This window comes from Calonectris borealis, chromosome 10 (genome assembly GCF_964195595.1).
Source record: "Calonectris borealis chromosome 10, bCalBor7.hap1.2, whole genome shotgun sequence".
Classification (NCBI taxonomy): domain Eukaryota; kingdom Metazoa; phylum Chordata; class Aves; order Procellariiformes; family Procellariidae; genus Calonectris; species Calonectris borealis.
In genome coordinates, this window is record NC_134321.1 from 19,285,632 (window position 1) to 19,303,820 (window position 18,189).

At 44.3% G+C, this 18,189-nt stretch overlaps 1 protein-coding gene across 1 annotated transcript in view; it reads left to right on the top strand.

Annotated features, from left to right (window-relative positions):
- The first annotated feature begins 279 nt into the window (after positions 1-279).
- Positions 280-18,189, top strand: part of MAPKAPK3 (MAPK activated protein kinase 3) — a 113,411-nt gene continuing 95,501 nt past the window's right edge. The window contains exon 1 of the mRNA XM_075159252.1: positions 280-357. The gene's annotated coding sequence lies outside the window, so the exon portion shown is untranslated. The remainder of the gene's footprint in view (positions 358-18,189) is intronic.

The window sequence follows — 18,189 nt, forward strand, 5'->3', positions numbered from 1 at the left end:
GCCATCTGGGCACTGACAAATGAGTGTAAGTCAAATTCAGGTGGAATGTGTCTTTCTGTCACCATTAACTCTCAAAGAAGCTCCTGTTCTAAGAACTTCAGTTAGATGTCTGCATTTAGCTGGGTCAATATAGGCAGCAAGGGCCTCTACTAGTCTTGTGCTGAGTTAGTTTTTAAAAAAAAAAATAGAAGTCCAATGTGTTGTTTAGTGAATCATTTTTTCCTGGAAGAAGATATTCCCAAAGGGTGAGATTATCTATTTTTTGCTTTCTTTAAACCAGTTTCAATGGCGTGAATGAAGCCAAAGTGGTGCACAAGTCTGGGCAGAATCCTCTATCGGCTACGAATTTCACTCAAGGTAAGTCACTCCCCTGCTTTAAGATCATTATGCGATCAGTGTCGTGCTTTGTGCCCTGTGGTAACAGTGTAAAACCTGCAGTGCTGGGGAGAGAGAATGACACTCTTTTATGCCTTTTCTATTCTGATGGGCCCAGCAGGCCCAAGATACCTTGGGGTACTAACCAAATGAAACACAGCGCTTGGGGCGAGCTCTGGCACGTGGAAATTGCTGAAACTGTTTCTAATGTGATGTATGGTGGGTACACAGCTCCTGCCCTACACACTGCCCTCTGATTTGGGGCTTGCTGGAAGGAGACTCCTAGGAGTGCCTTAAAAATAAGGGAATGTCGTGCAAGGAAAGAGGGGAGGATGCCCAAGGCTCTCCCGCCCCTTATGCTGTATGCCAGAGTTGTCGTCTTTGGCTGTTGTCTCTTGCTTTGTTCTGTGTCTGTGTTTTTTATAATGGGTTTAGTGAACACGCTTCCCTTAGAGTTTTTTGCTGTCAATATGACAGTGAAATAAAGAGATGTGGATAAAACACAAGACGTTCCTTCCAAAGCACTATTTCTGTGCACAGGAGAATTCAAGGCACCAGCAAAGCATCACAAAACCCACAAGATACTATATATGGTGCTATATTATAATATCAGCTGAACAGCCGTCATTGGTTGTGTTCGGTTGGCTGAGGAGCCAGGAGGTAGCAATAAGTAGTAAAAGCCAATCCGACCGAAGGCTAATTGTTTAAAAAAAAAAAAAGATACAGAGCACTTATATGTGATTGGCTGGGATTTTTTGGCTGGGAAAAAAAAAATCAATTAACATTTAATAAATCTGTTTCCTCTCCTAGTTTCTCAAAAAGCTCTTAATTTTTAACAAATTCTGTGTGTACGTGTATAGGTAAAAATGAAAGTGTAATGTTCATTTGAGGATGGAGTTTATATATTTAAGCTGTAATACCCTTGGGTATCTGGTAAACGGTGATGTAAATATCTCATGAACAAAAGCTAATGAGAAGAACTTTTAGAAGTAGCTGCAGCTCTCAAGACTGCAGAGCTCCATGTGAACAGGATGGATCGATGTGTGACAAGCTGAAGAAATGGGCCTTTTGGCTTTAGCCTGACTTCTCAGGATTGGTTAGTGAATGCTGCTTAAAGAATCTTCCCTCTCTTGGAAGTCAGTTAGCATTTCAAGTTAAAACTTATTTCAGTTAACATTGAGTAATTTTAAGTTTAAAAAAGGACTGTAGCTGTGATTGCTGAAAGCTAAAACTACAGCTAGGGCAGAAGTGAATCGTCACATACCCTAAAGGCTACATGCTGCGGCTTGATAAGCTCCCACAAATCCCACCTTTTCTCATAAACGGCTTTTTCTTCCCTGACTTCTCCTTCCTGAAAGCTTGGGTGAGGAGACTATGCAGCACATCTTAAAGTTCATCAGACCCAGTTACTTAGAAGAGAACAAGACAGGCTCCAGAAGGAAGAACAAGAGCTCTTTGGTTTCCTCAAAGAAGTTTACCATTATGACAAGCGTTCTCACATCACCTCCTTCTCTGAGTTCCCTCTGCACAGAAGGGAACCTAACAAAGCGTTGAAACTAATTGCCTTTTTCCTGGATGAAGGCTCAGGGTGCTGGTCTAGAAAAACTTATCCACAAAGACTGCTTTTTACTCTGGGCAGCAGCACAGAATCCACTGATCGCTCTTAGTAGTGTTTCGTTCCTGGAGACCTCTGTGGTCTGTAACTAAGTCGTGGCAGGTGAGGGGAAAGGGAAGATGCCTTGTGATTTTGTGGTGAATCTGACCAGTGGTGAAAACAGCCCTTCATGTCTTATGGAGTGACGGCACTGCAGTAAGGATGTACCACAGGTAATGTGTCAGCCAGCTAAGTGGTGGTTGATTGCTAAACCCAGGCTATCATCGGAGTCTCAGAGATGAGGGGTGTTGGTTTTTTTAAGGCTTTGGGACAGACTTGTCTTGTCTCGGGTAAGAGAGGTTAAGTGAGACCCAAATGACATAAGCATTCCTCACGGCGGTTTTGCCGTGTAGGTGAATTTTTCCAATAGACAGGAACAGCCTTGAGTACTATTGGTTTTGTTCATATGTAGCTGGAAGAGCATATAGCTGTCTTCATAGACATTGGCATTGCCACAGTTACCCAGCTCAGTCCGCTGCAAAGCATTGAATATGGGACCATACGCTGAAATCACTCTGAAACTGAAGCCAGCACAGAATAAGAGCCGCTTGTTAAGCAGTGCGTCATGGAGAGAACATGTGGCAACAGTTTCTTAGAACTCATATTGGCTTAAGTGGTATCAAAGAGGAATTCAGCCTGTGGTTGTAACCTGTGCCAGGGTTTCCCAGATTTGTGTTCTTCCAGTGCACAGGCAGCAGCAATAGCGACCATAGGTATTAGCGACAGCCATCATTATCAGTACTGGAGTCAAGGGCAGATCATGAGACAGTGGCCGCTGGCAATGTGCTGTTTCATGCGCGTAGGAAGGCGCGCCTCTACTTTCCTGTTTGCACCCTCCCGTCATACACTTTTCTAATCCTTAAGCTATGATATTCCTTCCCAGAGGGACCCATCCTCCCTGTCCTGAGTCAAGACCCGCACTGCACCCTTTCATTTACCAAACCCCATCTCCATCAGCTCTAACTGTGCTCATGGAGATGTTTGCCCTGTGACCTGGGTAGTTCCTCCTTCAGTGATTCCGGTACCACAGCTTAGGAACCACTGGTGTATGTGTTCGTGAACATACTGAGATGATCTCTTTACCTCTTCACTTTGGGAGGGTACTTCTTTCCCTGCAACAGGTGAATGCAACTGAGAGATGTTTCTCTGTGGGTTTTACACAGAGCCCTTGAGATAAGATTAACTTAGGAGGCCAGTTCATTGCTGAGAGACACTAACCTCTGAGTGCCAGAAATGTATCCCTTGTAAGCTGCATTGTGTTAGTAATTAATTAAATGAATTGCTGAAGTATCAGAACAGTGTGGGTTTGGGTGAAATATAATTTGTAAGTGGAAAAGACAGTGATGAGTGAAAAAATCTTCAAAAGAAAACAAGCCACGTTGCCCTTTCCTGATTTTCTAGGGCTGTTTTGTTCTTAACAGCTTTATTAGGTCTATACAGGTAAGCTGACTCCAGCACAGAATTGAAAAAAAAACAGTGGATAGGCACTAATGCTCTAATGTAAAGGTCGTAACAGCTTGCTTGAGTTTGCCTGTGTTCAACCAATTTAAAGAAGATTGCAGTGAAGGCAACTTAAATAGGCAGGAAAGTCCGTCTCTCTTGTGCCAGGGCAAGACCAGAACTTTCCAGATAATCTCTATCAGATCTCTGACCTCTTAACAGCCTCTGCTGCATAGGTGAAAAGTCTGAAGGACAGGTTTGAGTTAAGAACTGTCTCCTCAAAAGAACATCTGCAGCTTCAAAATACCACAAGGTGAATGTCTCAGGTGTTTTGTGGTAAAGTAAACCTTATTTACTCTTCATAAAGCTACTCATGGGGTACTATGCTTGGTAGATCCTTGCTTCCAAAGGTAGAGTAGTGCAATATTCTTCCACATTTTCTTTTTTTGTCCTTTTAAGGTTACCTTTGATAATGTAGGCAACTAAGCCCGAGAAAAGTGATGTTCTAATAACTTCCCAAAAGAACTTGAAGATTTGAACTGAAGCATTGGTAGGAAGCTAACGGATAATGATTGCAGGGCATGCATACTGTAGGATGTACTTTGCATGTGAGTGAATGCGTACAGCATCCACAGAACATACCTGGGTGAACTATGTGTAGAGAGGACTGGATGCTTTATCTTCTGCTTGTGCTTAATACTATACTTAGTGCAGGGAATTAAAATCCCAAAGGGAAGTCTTGGCATCCATGGTTTTGGATAGTTTAGAGTCAGACTACAGTGTCACCAAACGTGGGTTTATCTCTCCACTTAGTTCTTTAGTGAAAACTATTGAAAACCAGACATAGCAGGATGGTAGCAGATTTACTCAGAGTTTAGAACAGTTCTCCATTTGTATAGTATAGGATGGAGCTGAAGAGATTTTAAAAGAAATGTGATTGTGTAGTGTGTTAACCTGAGGTAATTCTTTAGTGACTTTGTGCTGTTTCTGTAGCTCAAATGTATCTAGCATTGAAAAGATAAACTTTCAATTTTGTTTGATACTATAGTATTGCATGGATTGCCTGTGAGTGTAGTGTGCCATTTGGAAACCACTTAAGGAAGCTAAAAGGTCATCAGGGAGCCCATGTCTGTTCTCCCTGCTGGTAGGCCGCTCTCCGCATCCAACAGCAAACACTAGTTTGGCTTTCAAGAATTGGGGTTAAACAGTTGTCCTGGTTTGTAGCAATACTTTCACTTTACAAATGGGAAAAGCCCATTTGCAAATGCAGCAGTTTATTCCGGTATTTGGTCTATTCGTATATGTCTCCTCTTTTGCAGCCTGACTAATTGCAGACATAGCGTGTTGGAACTCATATGGACAAAGACCTGAGCAACCTGGTTTAACTTGGAGGTTATCCCTGCTTTGAGCTAACTTGATGGACTAAACGAAACCCAGAGATCCCTTCCAGCCTCAATTATATTATGACAGACATACTGGATTGCTCTGGTGCTGGTTGTAGCAGTCGCTTCTTAGTGCCTGGTCGTGTAGTGAGAAGGCTAAGAGCCTTTGTTTAGCCGCTGACAACTGTCTTTACCTTTAAGTCTGAATCGTCTCCATGGTAGTTTTCAGCAAATGGGTGTATTCTGTGATCTTTGCTGTATTCGTCAGGATCTGTCTTTGGGAATTCTTGTGCAAAAAATGACAAGATAGGAGAGAGAGGGCTGGGGCAAGCAGAAGAGTCAAAGTCCCAGCACAAGAGGAGCCTTCAAAAGAACCTCTTGCTTAATTCCACATAATGGATTTTTGTTTGTTTATTTGTTTTTTACTTCCCTTTGAATTCTTGGGCACTGTCAGATGTGGGTAGGGATTTGGGTGGATCATAGCATTGATCCTGTTTGGCAATTTTGGGGGGCAATTTTTAAGCTACCCTGATTTTTGTGGTTAGTTCTGAATGCACCAAGTACCTGGACTTCTTTAAGATCAAACCACTAATTTGTCCAGTGAGATTCCAAACCTGTTTTTTTCTTCTACCTCTTTCTACCCTTTTCCAAGACCAGAAAATGCAGTTCTTCAAAGAAGAACTTTGAAGAATCATTTCATGCTCTGACCTAGGAATATTAGCAAGAGGTGTAGGCAAGTATCTGTTTGGATTGGGGCCAGAAGTGTTCCCACAGTGAGATTTAGTGAAGACCCCACTTTCCTGGGCAGAAGAGTTGATGGGCCTGACTTCAGCCTGCTGGAGGTATCTTACGCAGTTGGAGCTGGCCACTCAGAGGGTGGTTGGTTTTGGATTTGCACAGGATGGTTCAGTGAAGGTGCCAGGAGGGAGCAGTTTGACCAAACACTTAATCGAATGCTGAAAGCAACAATTTCTTGTTGGGTGGCATGAGATATCTGTAGTCCTACAAGTTAAAAGCTTTTCAGTAAATGCAGTTCATCTGACTCCTTTCCATTCTTATTTTTCTTCTCTCACCAGAGGAGAAAGAGATTCAATAAGATATTTCTACTCCTTTCACTGATGATCTCTTCCCTTGCCTTTCCTTTTGTCCTCACTGGAGTCCCCCAGGGGCAGTGGGATCTCAATCCCCAGCTGCCAGCTTGCATCATGATCAGCACTGTGCAGAATTCAGGCTCTTACTTTGTCCCTCTCTTGCTATTTTCCAGCCATGACATTTTTCATCCCTTTCTTTCACACCCATTTTGGGAGTACTTTTTTAAGGTCTAATTCTAAGCCCAGCACCCAGTCAGAACAGCGGGAGGATGCTCTGCCTGTCAAGGAGAGCAGAAATGTTCTCACTTGGTGGTGGGGGTGGAGGTGCATGTTAGTCCCTGCTGCCACATTGACTCAGTGGCTGTTGTGCAACTGGAGCCCAGGAATCTGCATCCAGAGAAGATAAGTGCATGACAGTTACGCAAATCAGCAGGCGCAGCCTCTCAGAGTGGAAGGATTTATGTGCTGCATGGCCTTCAAGAAATCATTGAAGCACATCTGGGAGCGAAGGATTTCAGAGCTGGATTGGAAGTTGGTTGTATCGCATGACTGTGACTTGGTTCAAGATAAATCTAAATAAAAAGAAGACTTTCCCAGCTAATAATGTAACATATACTTTACCCAAAGTTGAAAGACTTTTTGAGTTAAACTTGGGGAGTGTTTTATAGGAAAAAATATTAGAATTAGGTATTCTTTAAGAACAGTGCATCATATGGCAAAGAACTGTGATTCTGCCCTCAGGAAAGAGGCATCTTCGTAAAAGCTGATCATTGTTCAGTGGTGAAGACAGCATTAGGAACAAAAAAGTAAAAGCAATGTGGAAGGGGAGGGAGAGTGGGGCACAGTTAATATAAATTAGAAAGGAAGTGCAGAAAACTGGAAATGAAAAGGAAAATGTAAAATTATCCTTGGCTGCTATCTTCAAGGACAATAAAGGATTTAAACGTTCTGCTTGAAACAGAAGAAGAATTGTGTAAGGCCTCTTTGAAATGGAAATGGTGCAATTGTTAATGATGATGAAAATAAGTAGAAGCATTTAGTAAGTATTTCTGATCTGTGTTTGGATGACAGCAGAATAATATGCTACAATCACAGGAGGATAATGAATTAATTTCTAAATTATTAGGCCTCAGGAAAAAAGTATTATAAAACACTGACTAGTAATAAGCATTTTAGAAAGTACATGTTCAGATAACTTGCAGGCAAGAGCCCCAGTGGAGGTGCTAAGAAGATGGGTGGTTTGCAGATGGCAATTTTTAATGCTGGGGGAATCCAGGACACTGGATTTTTGGCTGGGGTTTCAGTATGCCAAAAGGGAAACTGGATTAGTCAAGCAAAACAAACATGTGGGGAGTTTAGAGTGAAGGACTTCTTCCCCGGCTCCTTCTTTCTCTGTGGGCTTAGGTCCCCAAGGGGAAGATAATCCCTTTGTGTACCTGCTGGATTTAAGGCTTCTCGTGGCTCTTGCAGGACAGAGTGACACTTCAGCTTCTTTAGGAATAGGTTGTTCAGAGCAATTGAATCAAAAAAAAAGGCTCTGGGTCAAAAGAGACCACAAAGTGCTGCTGGTTTGAGAGGGAAATGAGCTGGCTGAGATTCAAAGCCATCATCCCCCGAAGTAATATCAATTTTGGATTAACTGTCAGTGGGAGGTGGTAGCGTGCTGGTTATTCTTGGATATTCTGTCCACTGGTGAGTTAAGCTCCTGCTTACTTACGAATTAATTTCCTTTGGAAATGTTCTGAATGATGATGCAGATGCTGAAAAGGTAATTCCTCTTTTGATGGGCTAGGAAGGGAGCGTGGAGTCTGTACTGCTTCAAGCCTCCCTGCTAAAGAAAAGGTATGCTCGTTGTTGTTGAGCTATTGTGCTTGCCATGACACTGTCCAGCTGTGAACTGAGGGAATTTTCCCACCTTTGCACCCGCTCCAAAAAAGGATTTATAAGATTAACTATAGGAGGGTCTTTCTACGTGCTGGGGCGCTAACAGGGGCTTGCCTGCTATGCGCTCAAGGCCTGGATGAGATGTGAAAGCCCCGACTTCTCCTACATAACAAATGGGAGCGTAAGTGTGAGATGTTGCCCAAGGAAGCTCTTCAAAGGTACAGGAAAGACATGCCTGAGTGCCACTTACCAGCCAGTGCCTTGAGCAAAAGCATGCAGCAGTAAGGAGAAGCCTGTTCAAAGGAACAGCATGCCTTTGGGGAGAAAAAGAAGGCAAAGCTAAGGGTGAAGCATTAAACTAGTTCATATGCTGATTCTGCTTTGAATTGTATGATAAAAGATATTTATTGTCTATATGTTTGCACAGTCCCCCACCTCCCCATCAGCTTTGCCTCACAGCTTCTCATTTACCCTCCATTACAGCTAGCTGTCCTCAGCTTGAATGGGTTCACCACAATGGCAGAGGTGGTAATTCCACTTCTATTTCCTTAATGTTGCCTTGATAGGAAGGTAACTTCGCTTTTCTTAAAACGTGGGAGTGTGTTTCCCTGAATTGCATCTGACATTTATTTTTCGAATGTACTTATGTCTCCAGTGAGTGTTTCGTAAATGATTTCTTTTTGGTTTTCTTCTAGGAAATGCTAGTATCTGTGAATATCAGAGAGGCTTTTGTGTTCTTAGGTTAACTCGGAGGTTAGGGCAGTCGGTTTCTGCACTCTCACACTTTGTAATTTGCACATGATATTATTCATCACCATTCATTACGAATAAGATTCTCGGCCTAATCTTTTGTTCCTACTATCAAGCTGGTATCTTTCATGATGATGTGAAAGCAATATTAATTATTAGATGAATGGAAGGAACGGAACTAGAAATGGAATTACAAATGGAATTATTAAAATTTATGGAACCTTAATTATGCTATAATGTTTTGTAGACCTGCATTGAAAAAGATCTGCACCATACATGAAACGCTTTCCCTGATGTGGCTTTACATAACCAATTCTTAGTATCCTGAGCTTCGAGTGAGTGATTTTTAGATTCAGCTTTAGAGCCCAGCGCTGCTGTTCCACTGCAGGGTGACGGCAGGGAGGGGAGCTAGCTGAGCCCTTCCTTCTCAGCTGTCTTGCCTCAGGGTGAATCAGAGGCACAATGGCTGATATAAATTTGTGCTACTGTTGTCTGGTTCCCATATCCCATTTCTCTTCTTACTTTCTCACTTTTCCTGCTCTGTCCTCACCTTCTGCCTCCCACAATAGCAGGGAGTGGGAATGCAGTATATGACACCAGTGCAGGGGAACTCTTAATCTTTCTACCTCATCTGTCTTGATCCAGTAGAGATCCCACGTTACGCAAGAAAAATTTACCAAGAGAAGTCAGTAGCTTCTACATGTGTGAAGTAAATTAAATCCTAAAACTTTTTTGGCAAAAGCTATTTGGAAGACGTTTCTAGGGGCATACTCTGTGCATGACAGGCTGTTCCATCTGTTTGCAGAACAGTTGCAGACAGCGAGAGCTGAAGAGATGGGGAGGTACAACTGACCTCTTCAAGGGTATTGCCAAAGCTAGAAAATACAGCTCTGAAATATATTTTAAAAGACCTTCCTCTGACTTAGCTCTGCATCCATGTCTTTGCATGTCCTAACTGGCACTGTGAGGCTTGTGATGCTGATATTGTAGAAGTAATAAGTGAAGCTCCCTTTCATTCACTGTAAGCTGCAAGCTTTGACAGTTTCTGAAGCATTTCAACACTTCTTAAATGTCTGACTGTATTTCTGCTTGCAGAATATTTTCTTTGTCTTATTCTTCTGGCAGTTGTTAGGTTAGAATGTGAAGAGGAGATTTTCTTACTAGTAATATGAAAACTGGTGACAGAAAAAAAGATTTTTTTAAATTTAATTCTCCTGTTCAGCCCCCCAATAAAAAGTAGAAGATTAAGAAGAAAAGGACAGAAAATGGAGTCTTCTAGTTTATCTTGTAAGACCTATTAATAGTGAATATGAATGAGCACAATGCCGCAGACTCCTGCCTTTCCTTGCTTTGTTGTTAAGTGCTGCTGCAGTATGATTGATGCCTGTTTTATGCATTTTGCAGTTTGTACACTGGATTTGTCTTTCGGTCACTCCTTTCTATGCCTGTTGCTGTTCACAAAAGTCACTGACAGAAACACGTTAGTGTTATTGCAAAGGTACCTCAGACCTGTCGTTTCCTTCATCCATTAAGGATAGGGGTCCGAGGACATTCTTATTATACAGTGAATTGCAGACCATAAGAGTTGTATCTGCTCAGTAATTCCTTGTACATGGGCTGCGCACTCTGAAGTCTTTCATGCAATCCCTGTCCTGGGTCACTGTAAAGCCACATTTAATTTAAACAAGGATACATTCAGCTGGCCAGAATGTGTGTTTGGAGTTTAAACTCATGGTGGTTTCCTCCTGCCTCCATGGGGCTGATTACCACACATTCCTTTCTTTTAATTTCAGCCCTCTGCAGTTCTAGGAAAAGGTCCTTGATTAAGTACTGAGAAACCAGTCTATTTGCGGGTCTAATTTTGTTGCTTCAGTTACATTACTGTATGCTAAATATAGGAAGGCACCAAGCAAATCCCAGTTCCTGGACTGAACACGGTGTTCAAGAGCACTGTTCAAATTTAAATGGTGTGGCTTGGGCCTCTATTTAATTCCACCTAATGAACCAATATCTCACAGAGTGTAAATCAGCACATCTACATTGATTTATAGGCGAGTAGCTGGTTCATCACAGTTTTGCACAGCTAAAAATGAGCCTAGTGCCCAACTCTTCGCTTCCTGTTTCTAATTGAAGGTAGCAGAGATAAATGGTGCGTCATGCGGGTGGAGTTCAGAAGTCCCGGAGGGACAGCAGAGTGCTTCAATCTCTTAGCCGATGTCTGAGAACCTAGAAATCGGCAAGTGGGAAATGTTCAACAACCTGTAAACTGGTCTTGTAGTTGGCTGCTGACTCTACATTGCTTTCTGTGCTATTCCCTGGGTGATTTTTTTTTATAGCCCTGAAATCTGTGAAAGATAACGATGAAGTCTGCCTGTGTTCTAAACATGTGCGTATGGCCTTTAGAGTCCGGAGTGACCATGCAGATTTGCATTTTCCTTCTGTCCAGCAGGTGAAAAAAACACCCAACAAACAGAAAACCACAGCATTTTAAGTGCGTACAAGTGAACACTTGTAATAGGTGAGAGACTGATTGTGCTGGAGACAGATGTCTTATCTGCTGAACAGCTACTGTATATCTCAGGGAACAGCTTCTCCTGCAACGCCTCTGTGGCAGCATGCCATGGCCCTGTCCTGGGGTGACCAGTTGTTAGTCTGAGCTGCTTTGTGGCCCATTCATTCCCGGGCCTGTTGGCCAAGACGCCTGACAAGGGAGCCAGTTTGCTGGGTGCTCAGCTGAGGCCTCCCAACACAGATGTCACAGGCTTGCTTTTCTTTTTCTGCAGGGCCAGACCTGAGTCTGTATAAAAGATGGTCCAAATTCTCATCCAGCTGCGCTGCAAACTTTGCAGCAGGATTTCTCCCTCTATTCACAGCTCAGTGCTGCTACCTTGTATTTCAAGGGGAACTGGGGAACAAACTCAGCCTGATTCCTGTTTTCCTTTTTTGTGTGCCTGAAGGCTATCCTCACATTCCTCGCAGCTGGTGACTGCTCTATTTCCCTGAATCTCATTCAGAGTACTGTACCTACAAGCCAGATACTTGTCATCTCTAAAAGATGTTTGTTTCCACAGAAGAATAGCAATGAGGTTACTGTCTGCTCCCTTTACAGCCAGCCAGGCTGGGAGAAGTCTAAATGTCCAATCATCCCGTGGAATTCGTATTACATGAAGATAAAGCAGCCAAAAATAGTTTCCATGAACTGGATGGTTCTATAGCTTTCTGTGTTTATCTAACAGGAAAACGTTAAACAGTAGGTCATGCACTAAACTGAGCAAAATCATGGGGCATGTGGGAGCTCACCGAGATGAGCTTATCATTTATTTATTTGATTAACTTAACCTCTCTCTGCTTGAGAATTGCCTGCAGTTTTCTTGCATTGCTCTTAGGTTTATTTGATAAAAGGAAAAACCAACCCAGCTGTACTGTGAGGAATTAGAGATGCTGAAAGAGGCTTTTGGGGAGGGGAGGAGTGAGAGAGGAGAGTTTGCACAGCTCTGCCAGAGCCTTATTTTTTCCTGCCTTCCAAGAACAGGGCTGTGTTCCATCCCCTACCGCCCCCTCAGCTGGTGCTGGGAAGAGCAGCTGAGTTTAGCTCACTGTTCCTGGAAGTCACTGAGACACCGAGCGTCGAGAAACCAGCATTTTCTGCAGCAGGCTCTGCTTGAATGGAAAAGATGAGCTGATCTTCATCGCTCTTGTTCACTAGCCTGCATTAACCCTCACTGCACCAAGAGAGGCTACAGAGGCTACAAAATGTTCTCTTTTAGAAAGGGACAAAGGTTTTCTTTGGTCGTTGGGGCCATGTGTCTGGAAGCCACTCTGAAATACAATATCACATCATCGGCCAAAGGTATCCCCGATGTAACTCAGGTTCACTAGATTTATGCTAGGACCACCTTTTATTTTTTTATCTTGCCTATCAGAATTGAAGCCCGAGCAGCTGTTCAGCCAAGACTGCTCCAGCGGCCATGTCCTCCCTGGGCTCTGCGCTTCAGTAAGGAAAGTGCCTTTTGGAGTGCAAAGAACTTCTCAGCCACAGACTCCCCCAAAATTGTCCTGGTTCAGGTATACCTTGAGAGGGTAATTACAGCATGATGCTGCATACTGATGCACAAAATGGTTGATAGTGTGCTTTAAGAGGCATATAAAGACTGTGTGTGCCGTAGGGTAAATTCCAGTCAGTTAAATGGAATTACTTATGTTGGGCTCTGCATTTGTGTTACAGATGAGGAGGAGGAGTTTGTAGTTTATAATCTTGTAATTTGGATTCTGTTTCTTGCTGCATGATTGGGGCCAAGCACTGTTCTCTGATGCCTCAGTTTCCCCTATGTGTAGTATAGGATGTACTGATACTGTGGTTCAGTTGGGGATCGTGAGGGTTTATTAATGCCTGTGGGGTCCCCAGGCAGAGAACTGTCTGGAAACACAAGCTATTACTGGGTCACTGGAAATGCACTGGCTCATTTGCTTCTTTCTTCAGGCTGACTCAAAGCTTGTTATTCCACAGCTGTGACTGTGACAGCCATAGCCCCAGTGCCAAATGTATCTGAGTGATGGCTGTGATGAATCTGATGAGATCCAGAAAACAGCTGAAGGTGACCAGAACGTAGCACATGTAGGCATTTCTATTGCTATTTCCATGGTTGCAATTAGCCGAAGACGAGTAGTCCAAAGGTTTTTTTCTTTCAATGTTTTTGGTTTTCTTTATTCAGGGGAGAAAGAAAATCCCTTCCTTTCCCTCTGTGCCTAAAATTGGCTTAGGCTTCTCACTTGACACAGGTCGTCAGGTCGATTTTGGTCAGCCTGGGGGCTTTACTTTCTCAGCCAAACTCTGAGGTCTGGCCCCTGATTTCAGCTCCTCAGTGCATTAATCCGGGAAAGAAAACAAACCCACCCGGAACGCCAGCATAGGCATCTGTCAAAGTACACACAAAGAAGGAGAGAATGAGAAGCGGTTGGGGTAATCTGGGATGTCAAATTCACTGTTTCTAAGCTGACACTGTTGCACGTAATGAGGTGACTTTTTGAGATTATTTTTGTGCCTGTGCGGAGTTCATGGAAGTGACTGATTTTTCTCCTGGCATGGGGGGTGAAGGAAGAAGGGCTGAAGCACTTACGAGTCTCTGCTCTGCCCCATCCTGTCTCCTAAAGGAATTTACTGCTGTCCAAGTTTCAGGCTTCATAGTCAGCAACCTGTAGTATTGCAAGGCAGAGAAGAGGCTGTGGTATGTGAATCCCGTCTGAGAATATGGCCTCTTGGGAAGGAACCGAGTGAACAACCCTATCTCCTGCCTTCCCCCTGCCACCGCTGTGGAAGCACTGCGGTTTGGTTAGTTGCCTGGATAAACAGCGGTGGGGAGGTTTTTCTAGTCGAGCACGTATTCTGGGGAAGTGTAACGGCACGGTGCTGGAGGCTGCCCGCTGCGTCTGGTGTCTGCAGAGGTGCTGAAGGTGCTGTCGCTGGCGGTTCCCTGCATGCGCTGCTCAGCCCTTCTGTTGCGTGTGGTCTCGTTTTGGTTTGTGCAAATTCTTGCTACAGCGTGGGAAGTTGCCAGAGCAGTGATGTTGATGCTGCTGATGAGCTTGTAAAAGTTTCTTTGTTCAACTGCCTCAGTTCTTGGAATTGATCTAGGCCAGGCAGCATCTTGAAAACAGTAACTAGAAAAATAAACTCTTCCACCTGATGCTTTCCTATTAGCACAGATTCAAAGGGAAAAACAGAGCCGCTGCAAAAGAGTGCAGGCATCCTGTGTGGTGAGGAGGTGTCAGCAGCTGAGTCAGGCTCACAAAACATTATTTAAATAAAAATTCGTGAGTACCTGCTCGGCTGGACACAGCTTCATCCCTGTACTGTGCCCACAAGGTGGGTGAGTGTTTGCAGGGGGCAGAATATCTAACACACACTTATAAAACATGATACCAATAGTTTCAGTCCTTGCACTGCAGCCTACAGGAACAAAATATAGTTGTCCTATTTCTGAGTAACAGACTGATCACAGTGAAATAAGGGATTACAGTATAGGGTCTCACTGAACCCGTGATAACAATCACAGATTTCCAGCAAATTGGTTTTCCAGCAGCCTTGAATTTTCATGGGTGAGGAATAAGAATTTCCTTTGATTTGGGTTTTATGATAAAAATGTTACTTTTTTTGTTACCAGAAGTTGTAGGGTCAGTTGCCTGCTCCCCTGTGTGCAGTTCTGATACACAGCTCCCCTTCCCAGGCTCGATAGCCCTGGAACGTTAGGTCATATGAGTTGTGACATTTGTCCTAGAAATACCAGGCTTGAAACTTGAAGTATTCATTATTATTTCCATTACAGAACCATTTAGCATTTTGCAGTCTGGGATGCATTTAATGTTACAGGCATATACTGTCCAGCAGCCAACGCCCGGGAAGCTTGCATTTGATGCGAGGCAAACAAAGGGAGAAAAGGGACCTGGAGCCCAAGGACGCACAGTAGTTTGTCCCAGGATAGCTGACACGTCGGGGCAGAAGTGGAAATAGGCTTTAGGTCTTCTGAGTCTCAGCCAGCATCTTCGCTGCCCCTCAGCTGGGGGTAAGAGTCTCTGAAACTGATGGTTTGATCACTTCTGGCTCCTGACTCAAACATAAATAGCAGAACAAATTTGCAGTTGAAAGACTGTATGGTATTTTTTAGTGCCATGTTGTGCACGGTTAGGACTCTGAAACAGTGCTTGAAATACGTTTTAGATCTACTTCAGATGGACAGAGCCTCTGTGCAGCTGCAGCCGAGTGTGGTGTTGGAGCGTGAAGCTCTCCTGGGAAGCACAGAACAGTCCCTTCTGAAAATGGTGCTTCTTGAGAGTGAATTTTCTGTGTAACCAGGATGGATTTCCCCAACTCATGCTGTGTTTGTGATTGTTTAGTGGATTTTGACACAGGACGGGGCCTTTCCTGACTCTGTGACAAGTTTTTGTGAAAGCCCACGCGTAGCAGCGGTGTGTGCTCCGGTGTGCGTGCGTGCCAGCCGTGCCTGTGCTGGGACCGTGAGCGCCTCCTTCTCTCTTTGTTCATATTCAGTAGTTTGTTTGCAAAAGCAATTTTGTAGGCACGGTTTTGTCTCCAGGGAGCAGAGGGTGGGAGTTTGGAAGTCCAGCTGGCATCAAGCTTCCCGAGGTGCCTGGGAGCTTTACTTGTACAGCAGAAGTTTCCAGAAGCCTACTCGTGTCCCGAGACCCTTTTGTACCAGGTGCTGTACTGACACAGGCAAAGCGCTGAGCTTGTGAGTGCTAATGTTGCTCATGCCTGTATTCATGGTGAGGAAATAAGAACAATCCTGTATGGCTGAAAAAGAGTGATTTTTTGTATCTTGTTCCACCCTCCTGCTTTAGGGCTCTGACTTTTTCAGGAATGGCCCTTACACAGATGAATAGAGACTCGGAAATGCGAACTCTGGCTCTGGTGTGTACTGAGAACTCAAAATGCATGGCGGCCTCTTTCCTTCAGTGTAATGTTTCTTTGCTCTCTCAATCCCAGGGGCATTTTGTTTTCGCTGTACCTTCCTCATCACTCCTAAGCGACTCTCCCTTTTCTCCATCCTCTCTCTGCCCTCCTTGCTTCCCTTGCTTGGCCTACACTCTTGGCTTCTTTCCTCCTGGTACCTCATGTACCTCTCTCCCTGACTGTCCCCTTACCAGTCCTGACCACACAGACTGTCTCTTCCCCTCCTATTGCCACCACATTTGTCCTCTTCTTTCTTAAATTCTCTCTTTCTTAAATCCTCCCCTCTGCTTTACAGCTGGTTCCTCTGTTGCTTTCAAGTACTTGTGTTTCTACACTCTCTGTCTGTGAAAGAAGAACAAATAGACTAAACAAGAGGTTTGCCAGGTCTTTGCTATGCTCTTGATAAATTCAGTGCTTCTGTAGCTCCTCATTCTTCTGACAGCGCAGGCAGGGAGCCCAGCATCCCCCCTCCCACGCGATGAGCTCACAGGGAGCTGTCAGTTTATTCTAAGAAATCAGCTAATGTACAGTACTCAGCAGAGGCACCCCTCCCCTGGGAGGATCAGCAGAATTAGGATGTGCAGCAAGTTATCTTGGGGATTACACAATCTTATCACCTCCTCCAGGGTGCCGGGGAGTGGAGAGCACCGTGCGCTCTGAGTCACACTTCCCCCTGCCACGAGGTACAGGTTTCCTGACTCACTTCCTCCCAGGACTTCTGTTTCCTTAGGTCTCTGCACCAACATCACAAGCAAAAAAAAAATGTGACAGAGACAGGGAAGTCAAGGCAGCCGTGGCCTCCAAGCCATGGTAGCGCCTGCCCCGTGCTCCTTGTCTGTTCTGACTTTGGGTGGGAAGCTGGTGCTGCTCAGCAGGCAGTGCACAACGAGCTGCTCACTGCTCAGTGCTGGGGAGGCAGTAGGAGTTTTATTTGGCTTGCTGAGACAGCTAGGACCTAGCTGAACATTTTCAACTATGTGGCTCTTTTGTATTTTTTAGCTCTGAAACGCCCCATCATACATTTACGAATGAAACACATACAAGCGATCACCCTCCTGTGGTAGATAGCTTGTTCTTGTATTATCTGAGTCTGGAAGGGAGAGAATGGGTGGGAGTTCGGAGTGGGCAGAGCTGCTGTGGCACAAATCCTGCCCTGGGAGCCAGCTGGTTGCTAAAAGTAGATCTTCTGGGCAATTATGGTGGGCTTGCTGCTGGCTCTTTGAGAGCTGGCACCAGCCTAAACTATCTCCAGTAGTTGTTAGCTCTCTGCATATTTACTGTTTTTCTTCAAACCTCTGGCTCTGGAATCATAATTCTCTCTCGTGATGAGATAGTCTATGATTTTCTGTTTTTTTTTTTAAAGAAAAGAAGATTCTCAGCCCTTATAGTGACAGGGAGAGCTTGGAAAATATGAGTCGCTAAAGGGTCAGTAGTCTAAAGGCCAATAACCAACCACATGCAACCGTTCCACCCTGACACCCCTACTACTAGCATTTCAGTCTATTGATTTCTTGAGACCTAACTCCCGGGTTCAGAGCTCTTGGAATAAGCCTCGTGTCGCTCGCTCACCTACTTCGGTGGAGTGGGAGGGGAGTGCTGAGTTACTGGAATAGCTGTCTCTTCAATACTTGGAAATATTCTTTCTCTCTGCATCACAGCCTAGTTCTAGAGCGCACCGTGTGACATAAATTAAGTTCAAGTTGCCAGTCATCCCCAGGGCTCAATTTTGTCAAGCCTTTATATTAGAGAAAGGATCTGTATGAGGCCTAAAAGGTCCTGCTTATCTCCACAGTGACCTGACTGGCAGTGTGCATTTCCAGGCACGTTGATAGAAAGTCAGAGCCCGGTTTGGTGTAGCACCCCCATGCAGAGCTCTAGATCAGACTGCAGCAGCTGGCGGACTTCCTGACATCTGCCCCCGATACCACCTATGTGCGCTTTTAAGTCAGTAATATAAAGTCATCCTACTGACCCGCTAGCTTGTATCTCCCTGCTGTTAGAGAACAAGCGAAAATGAACATACCTTTCCATTTTGCTTAATAAGACTTCCCTGAAAACACTAGAAGGAGCTTAAAAGAGAGTAAATGTGACACCCGGTTCCCCTGTTTATTTGTGTGCTTGTAGTTTGGCTGAAAGACAGGAGAG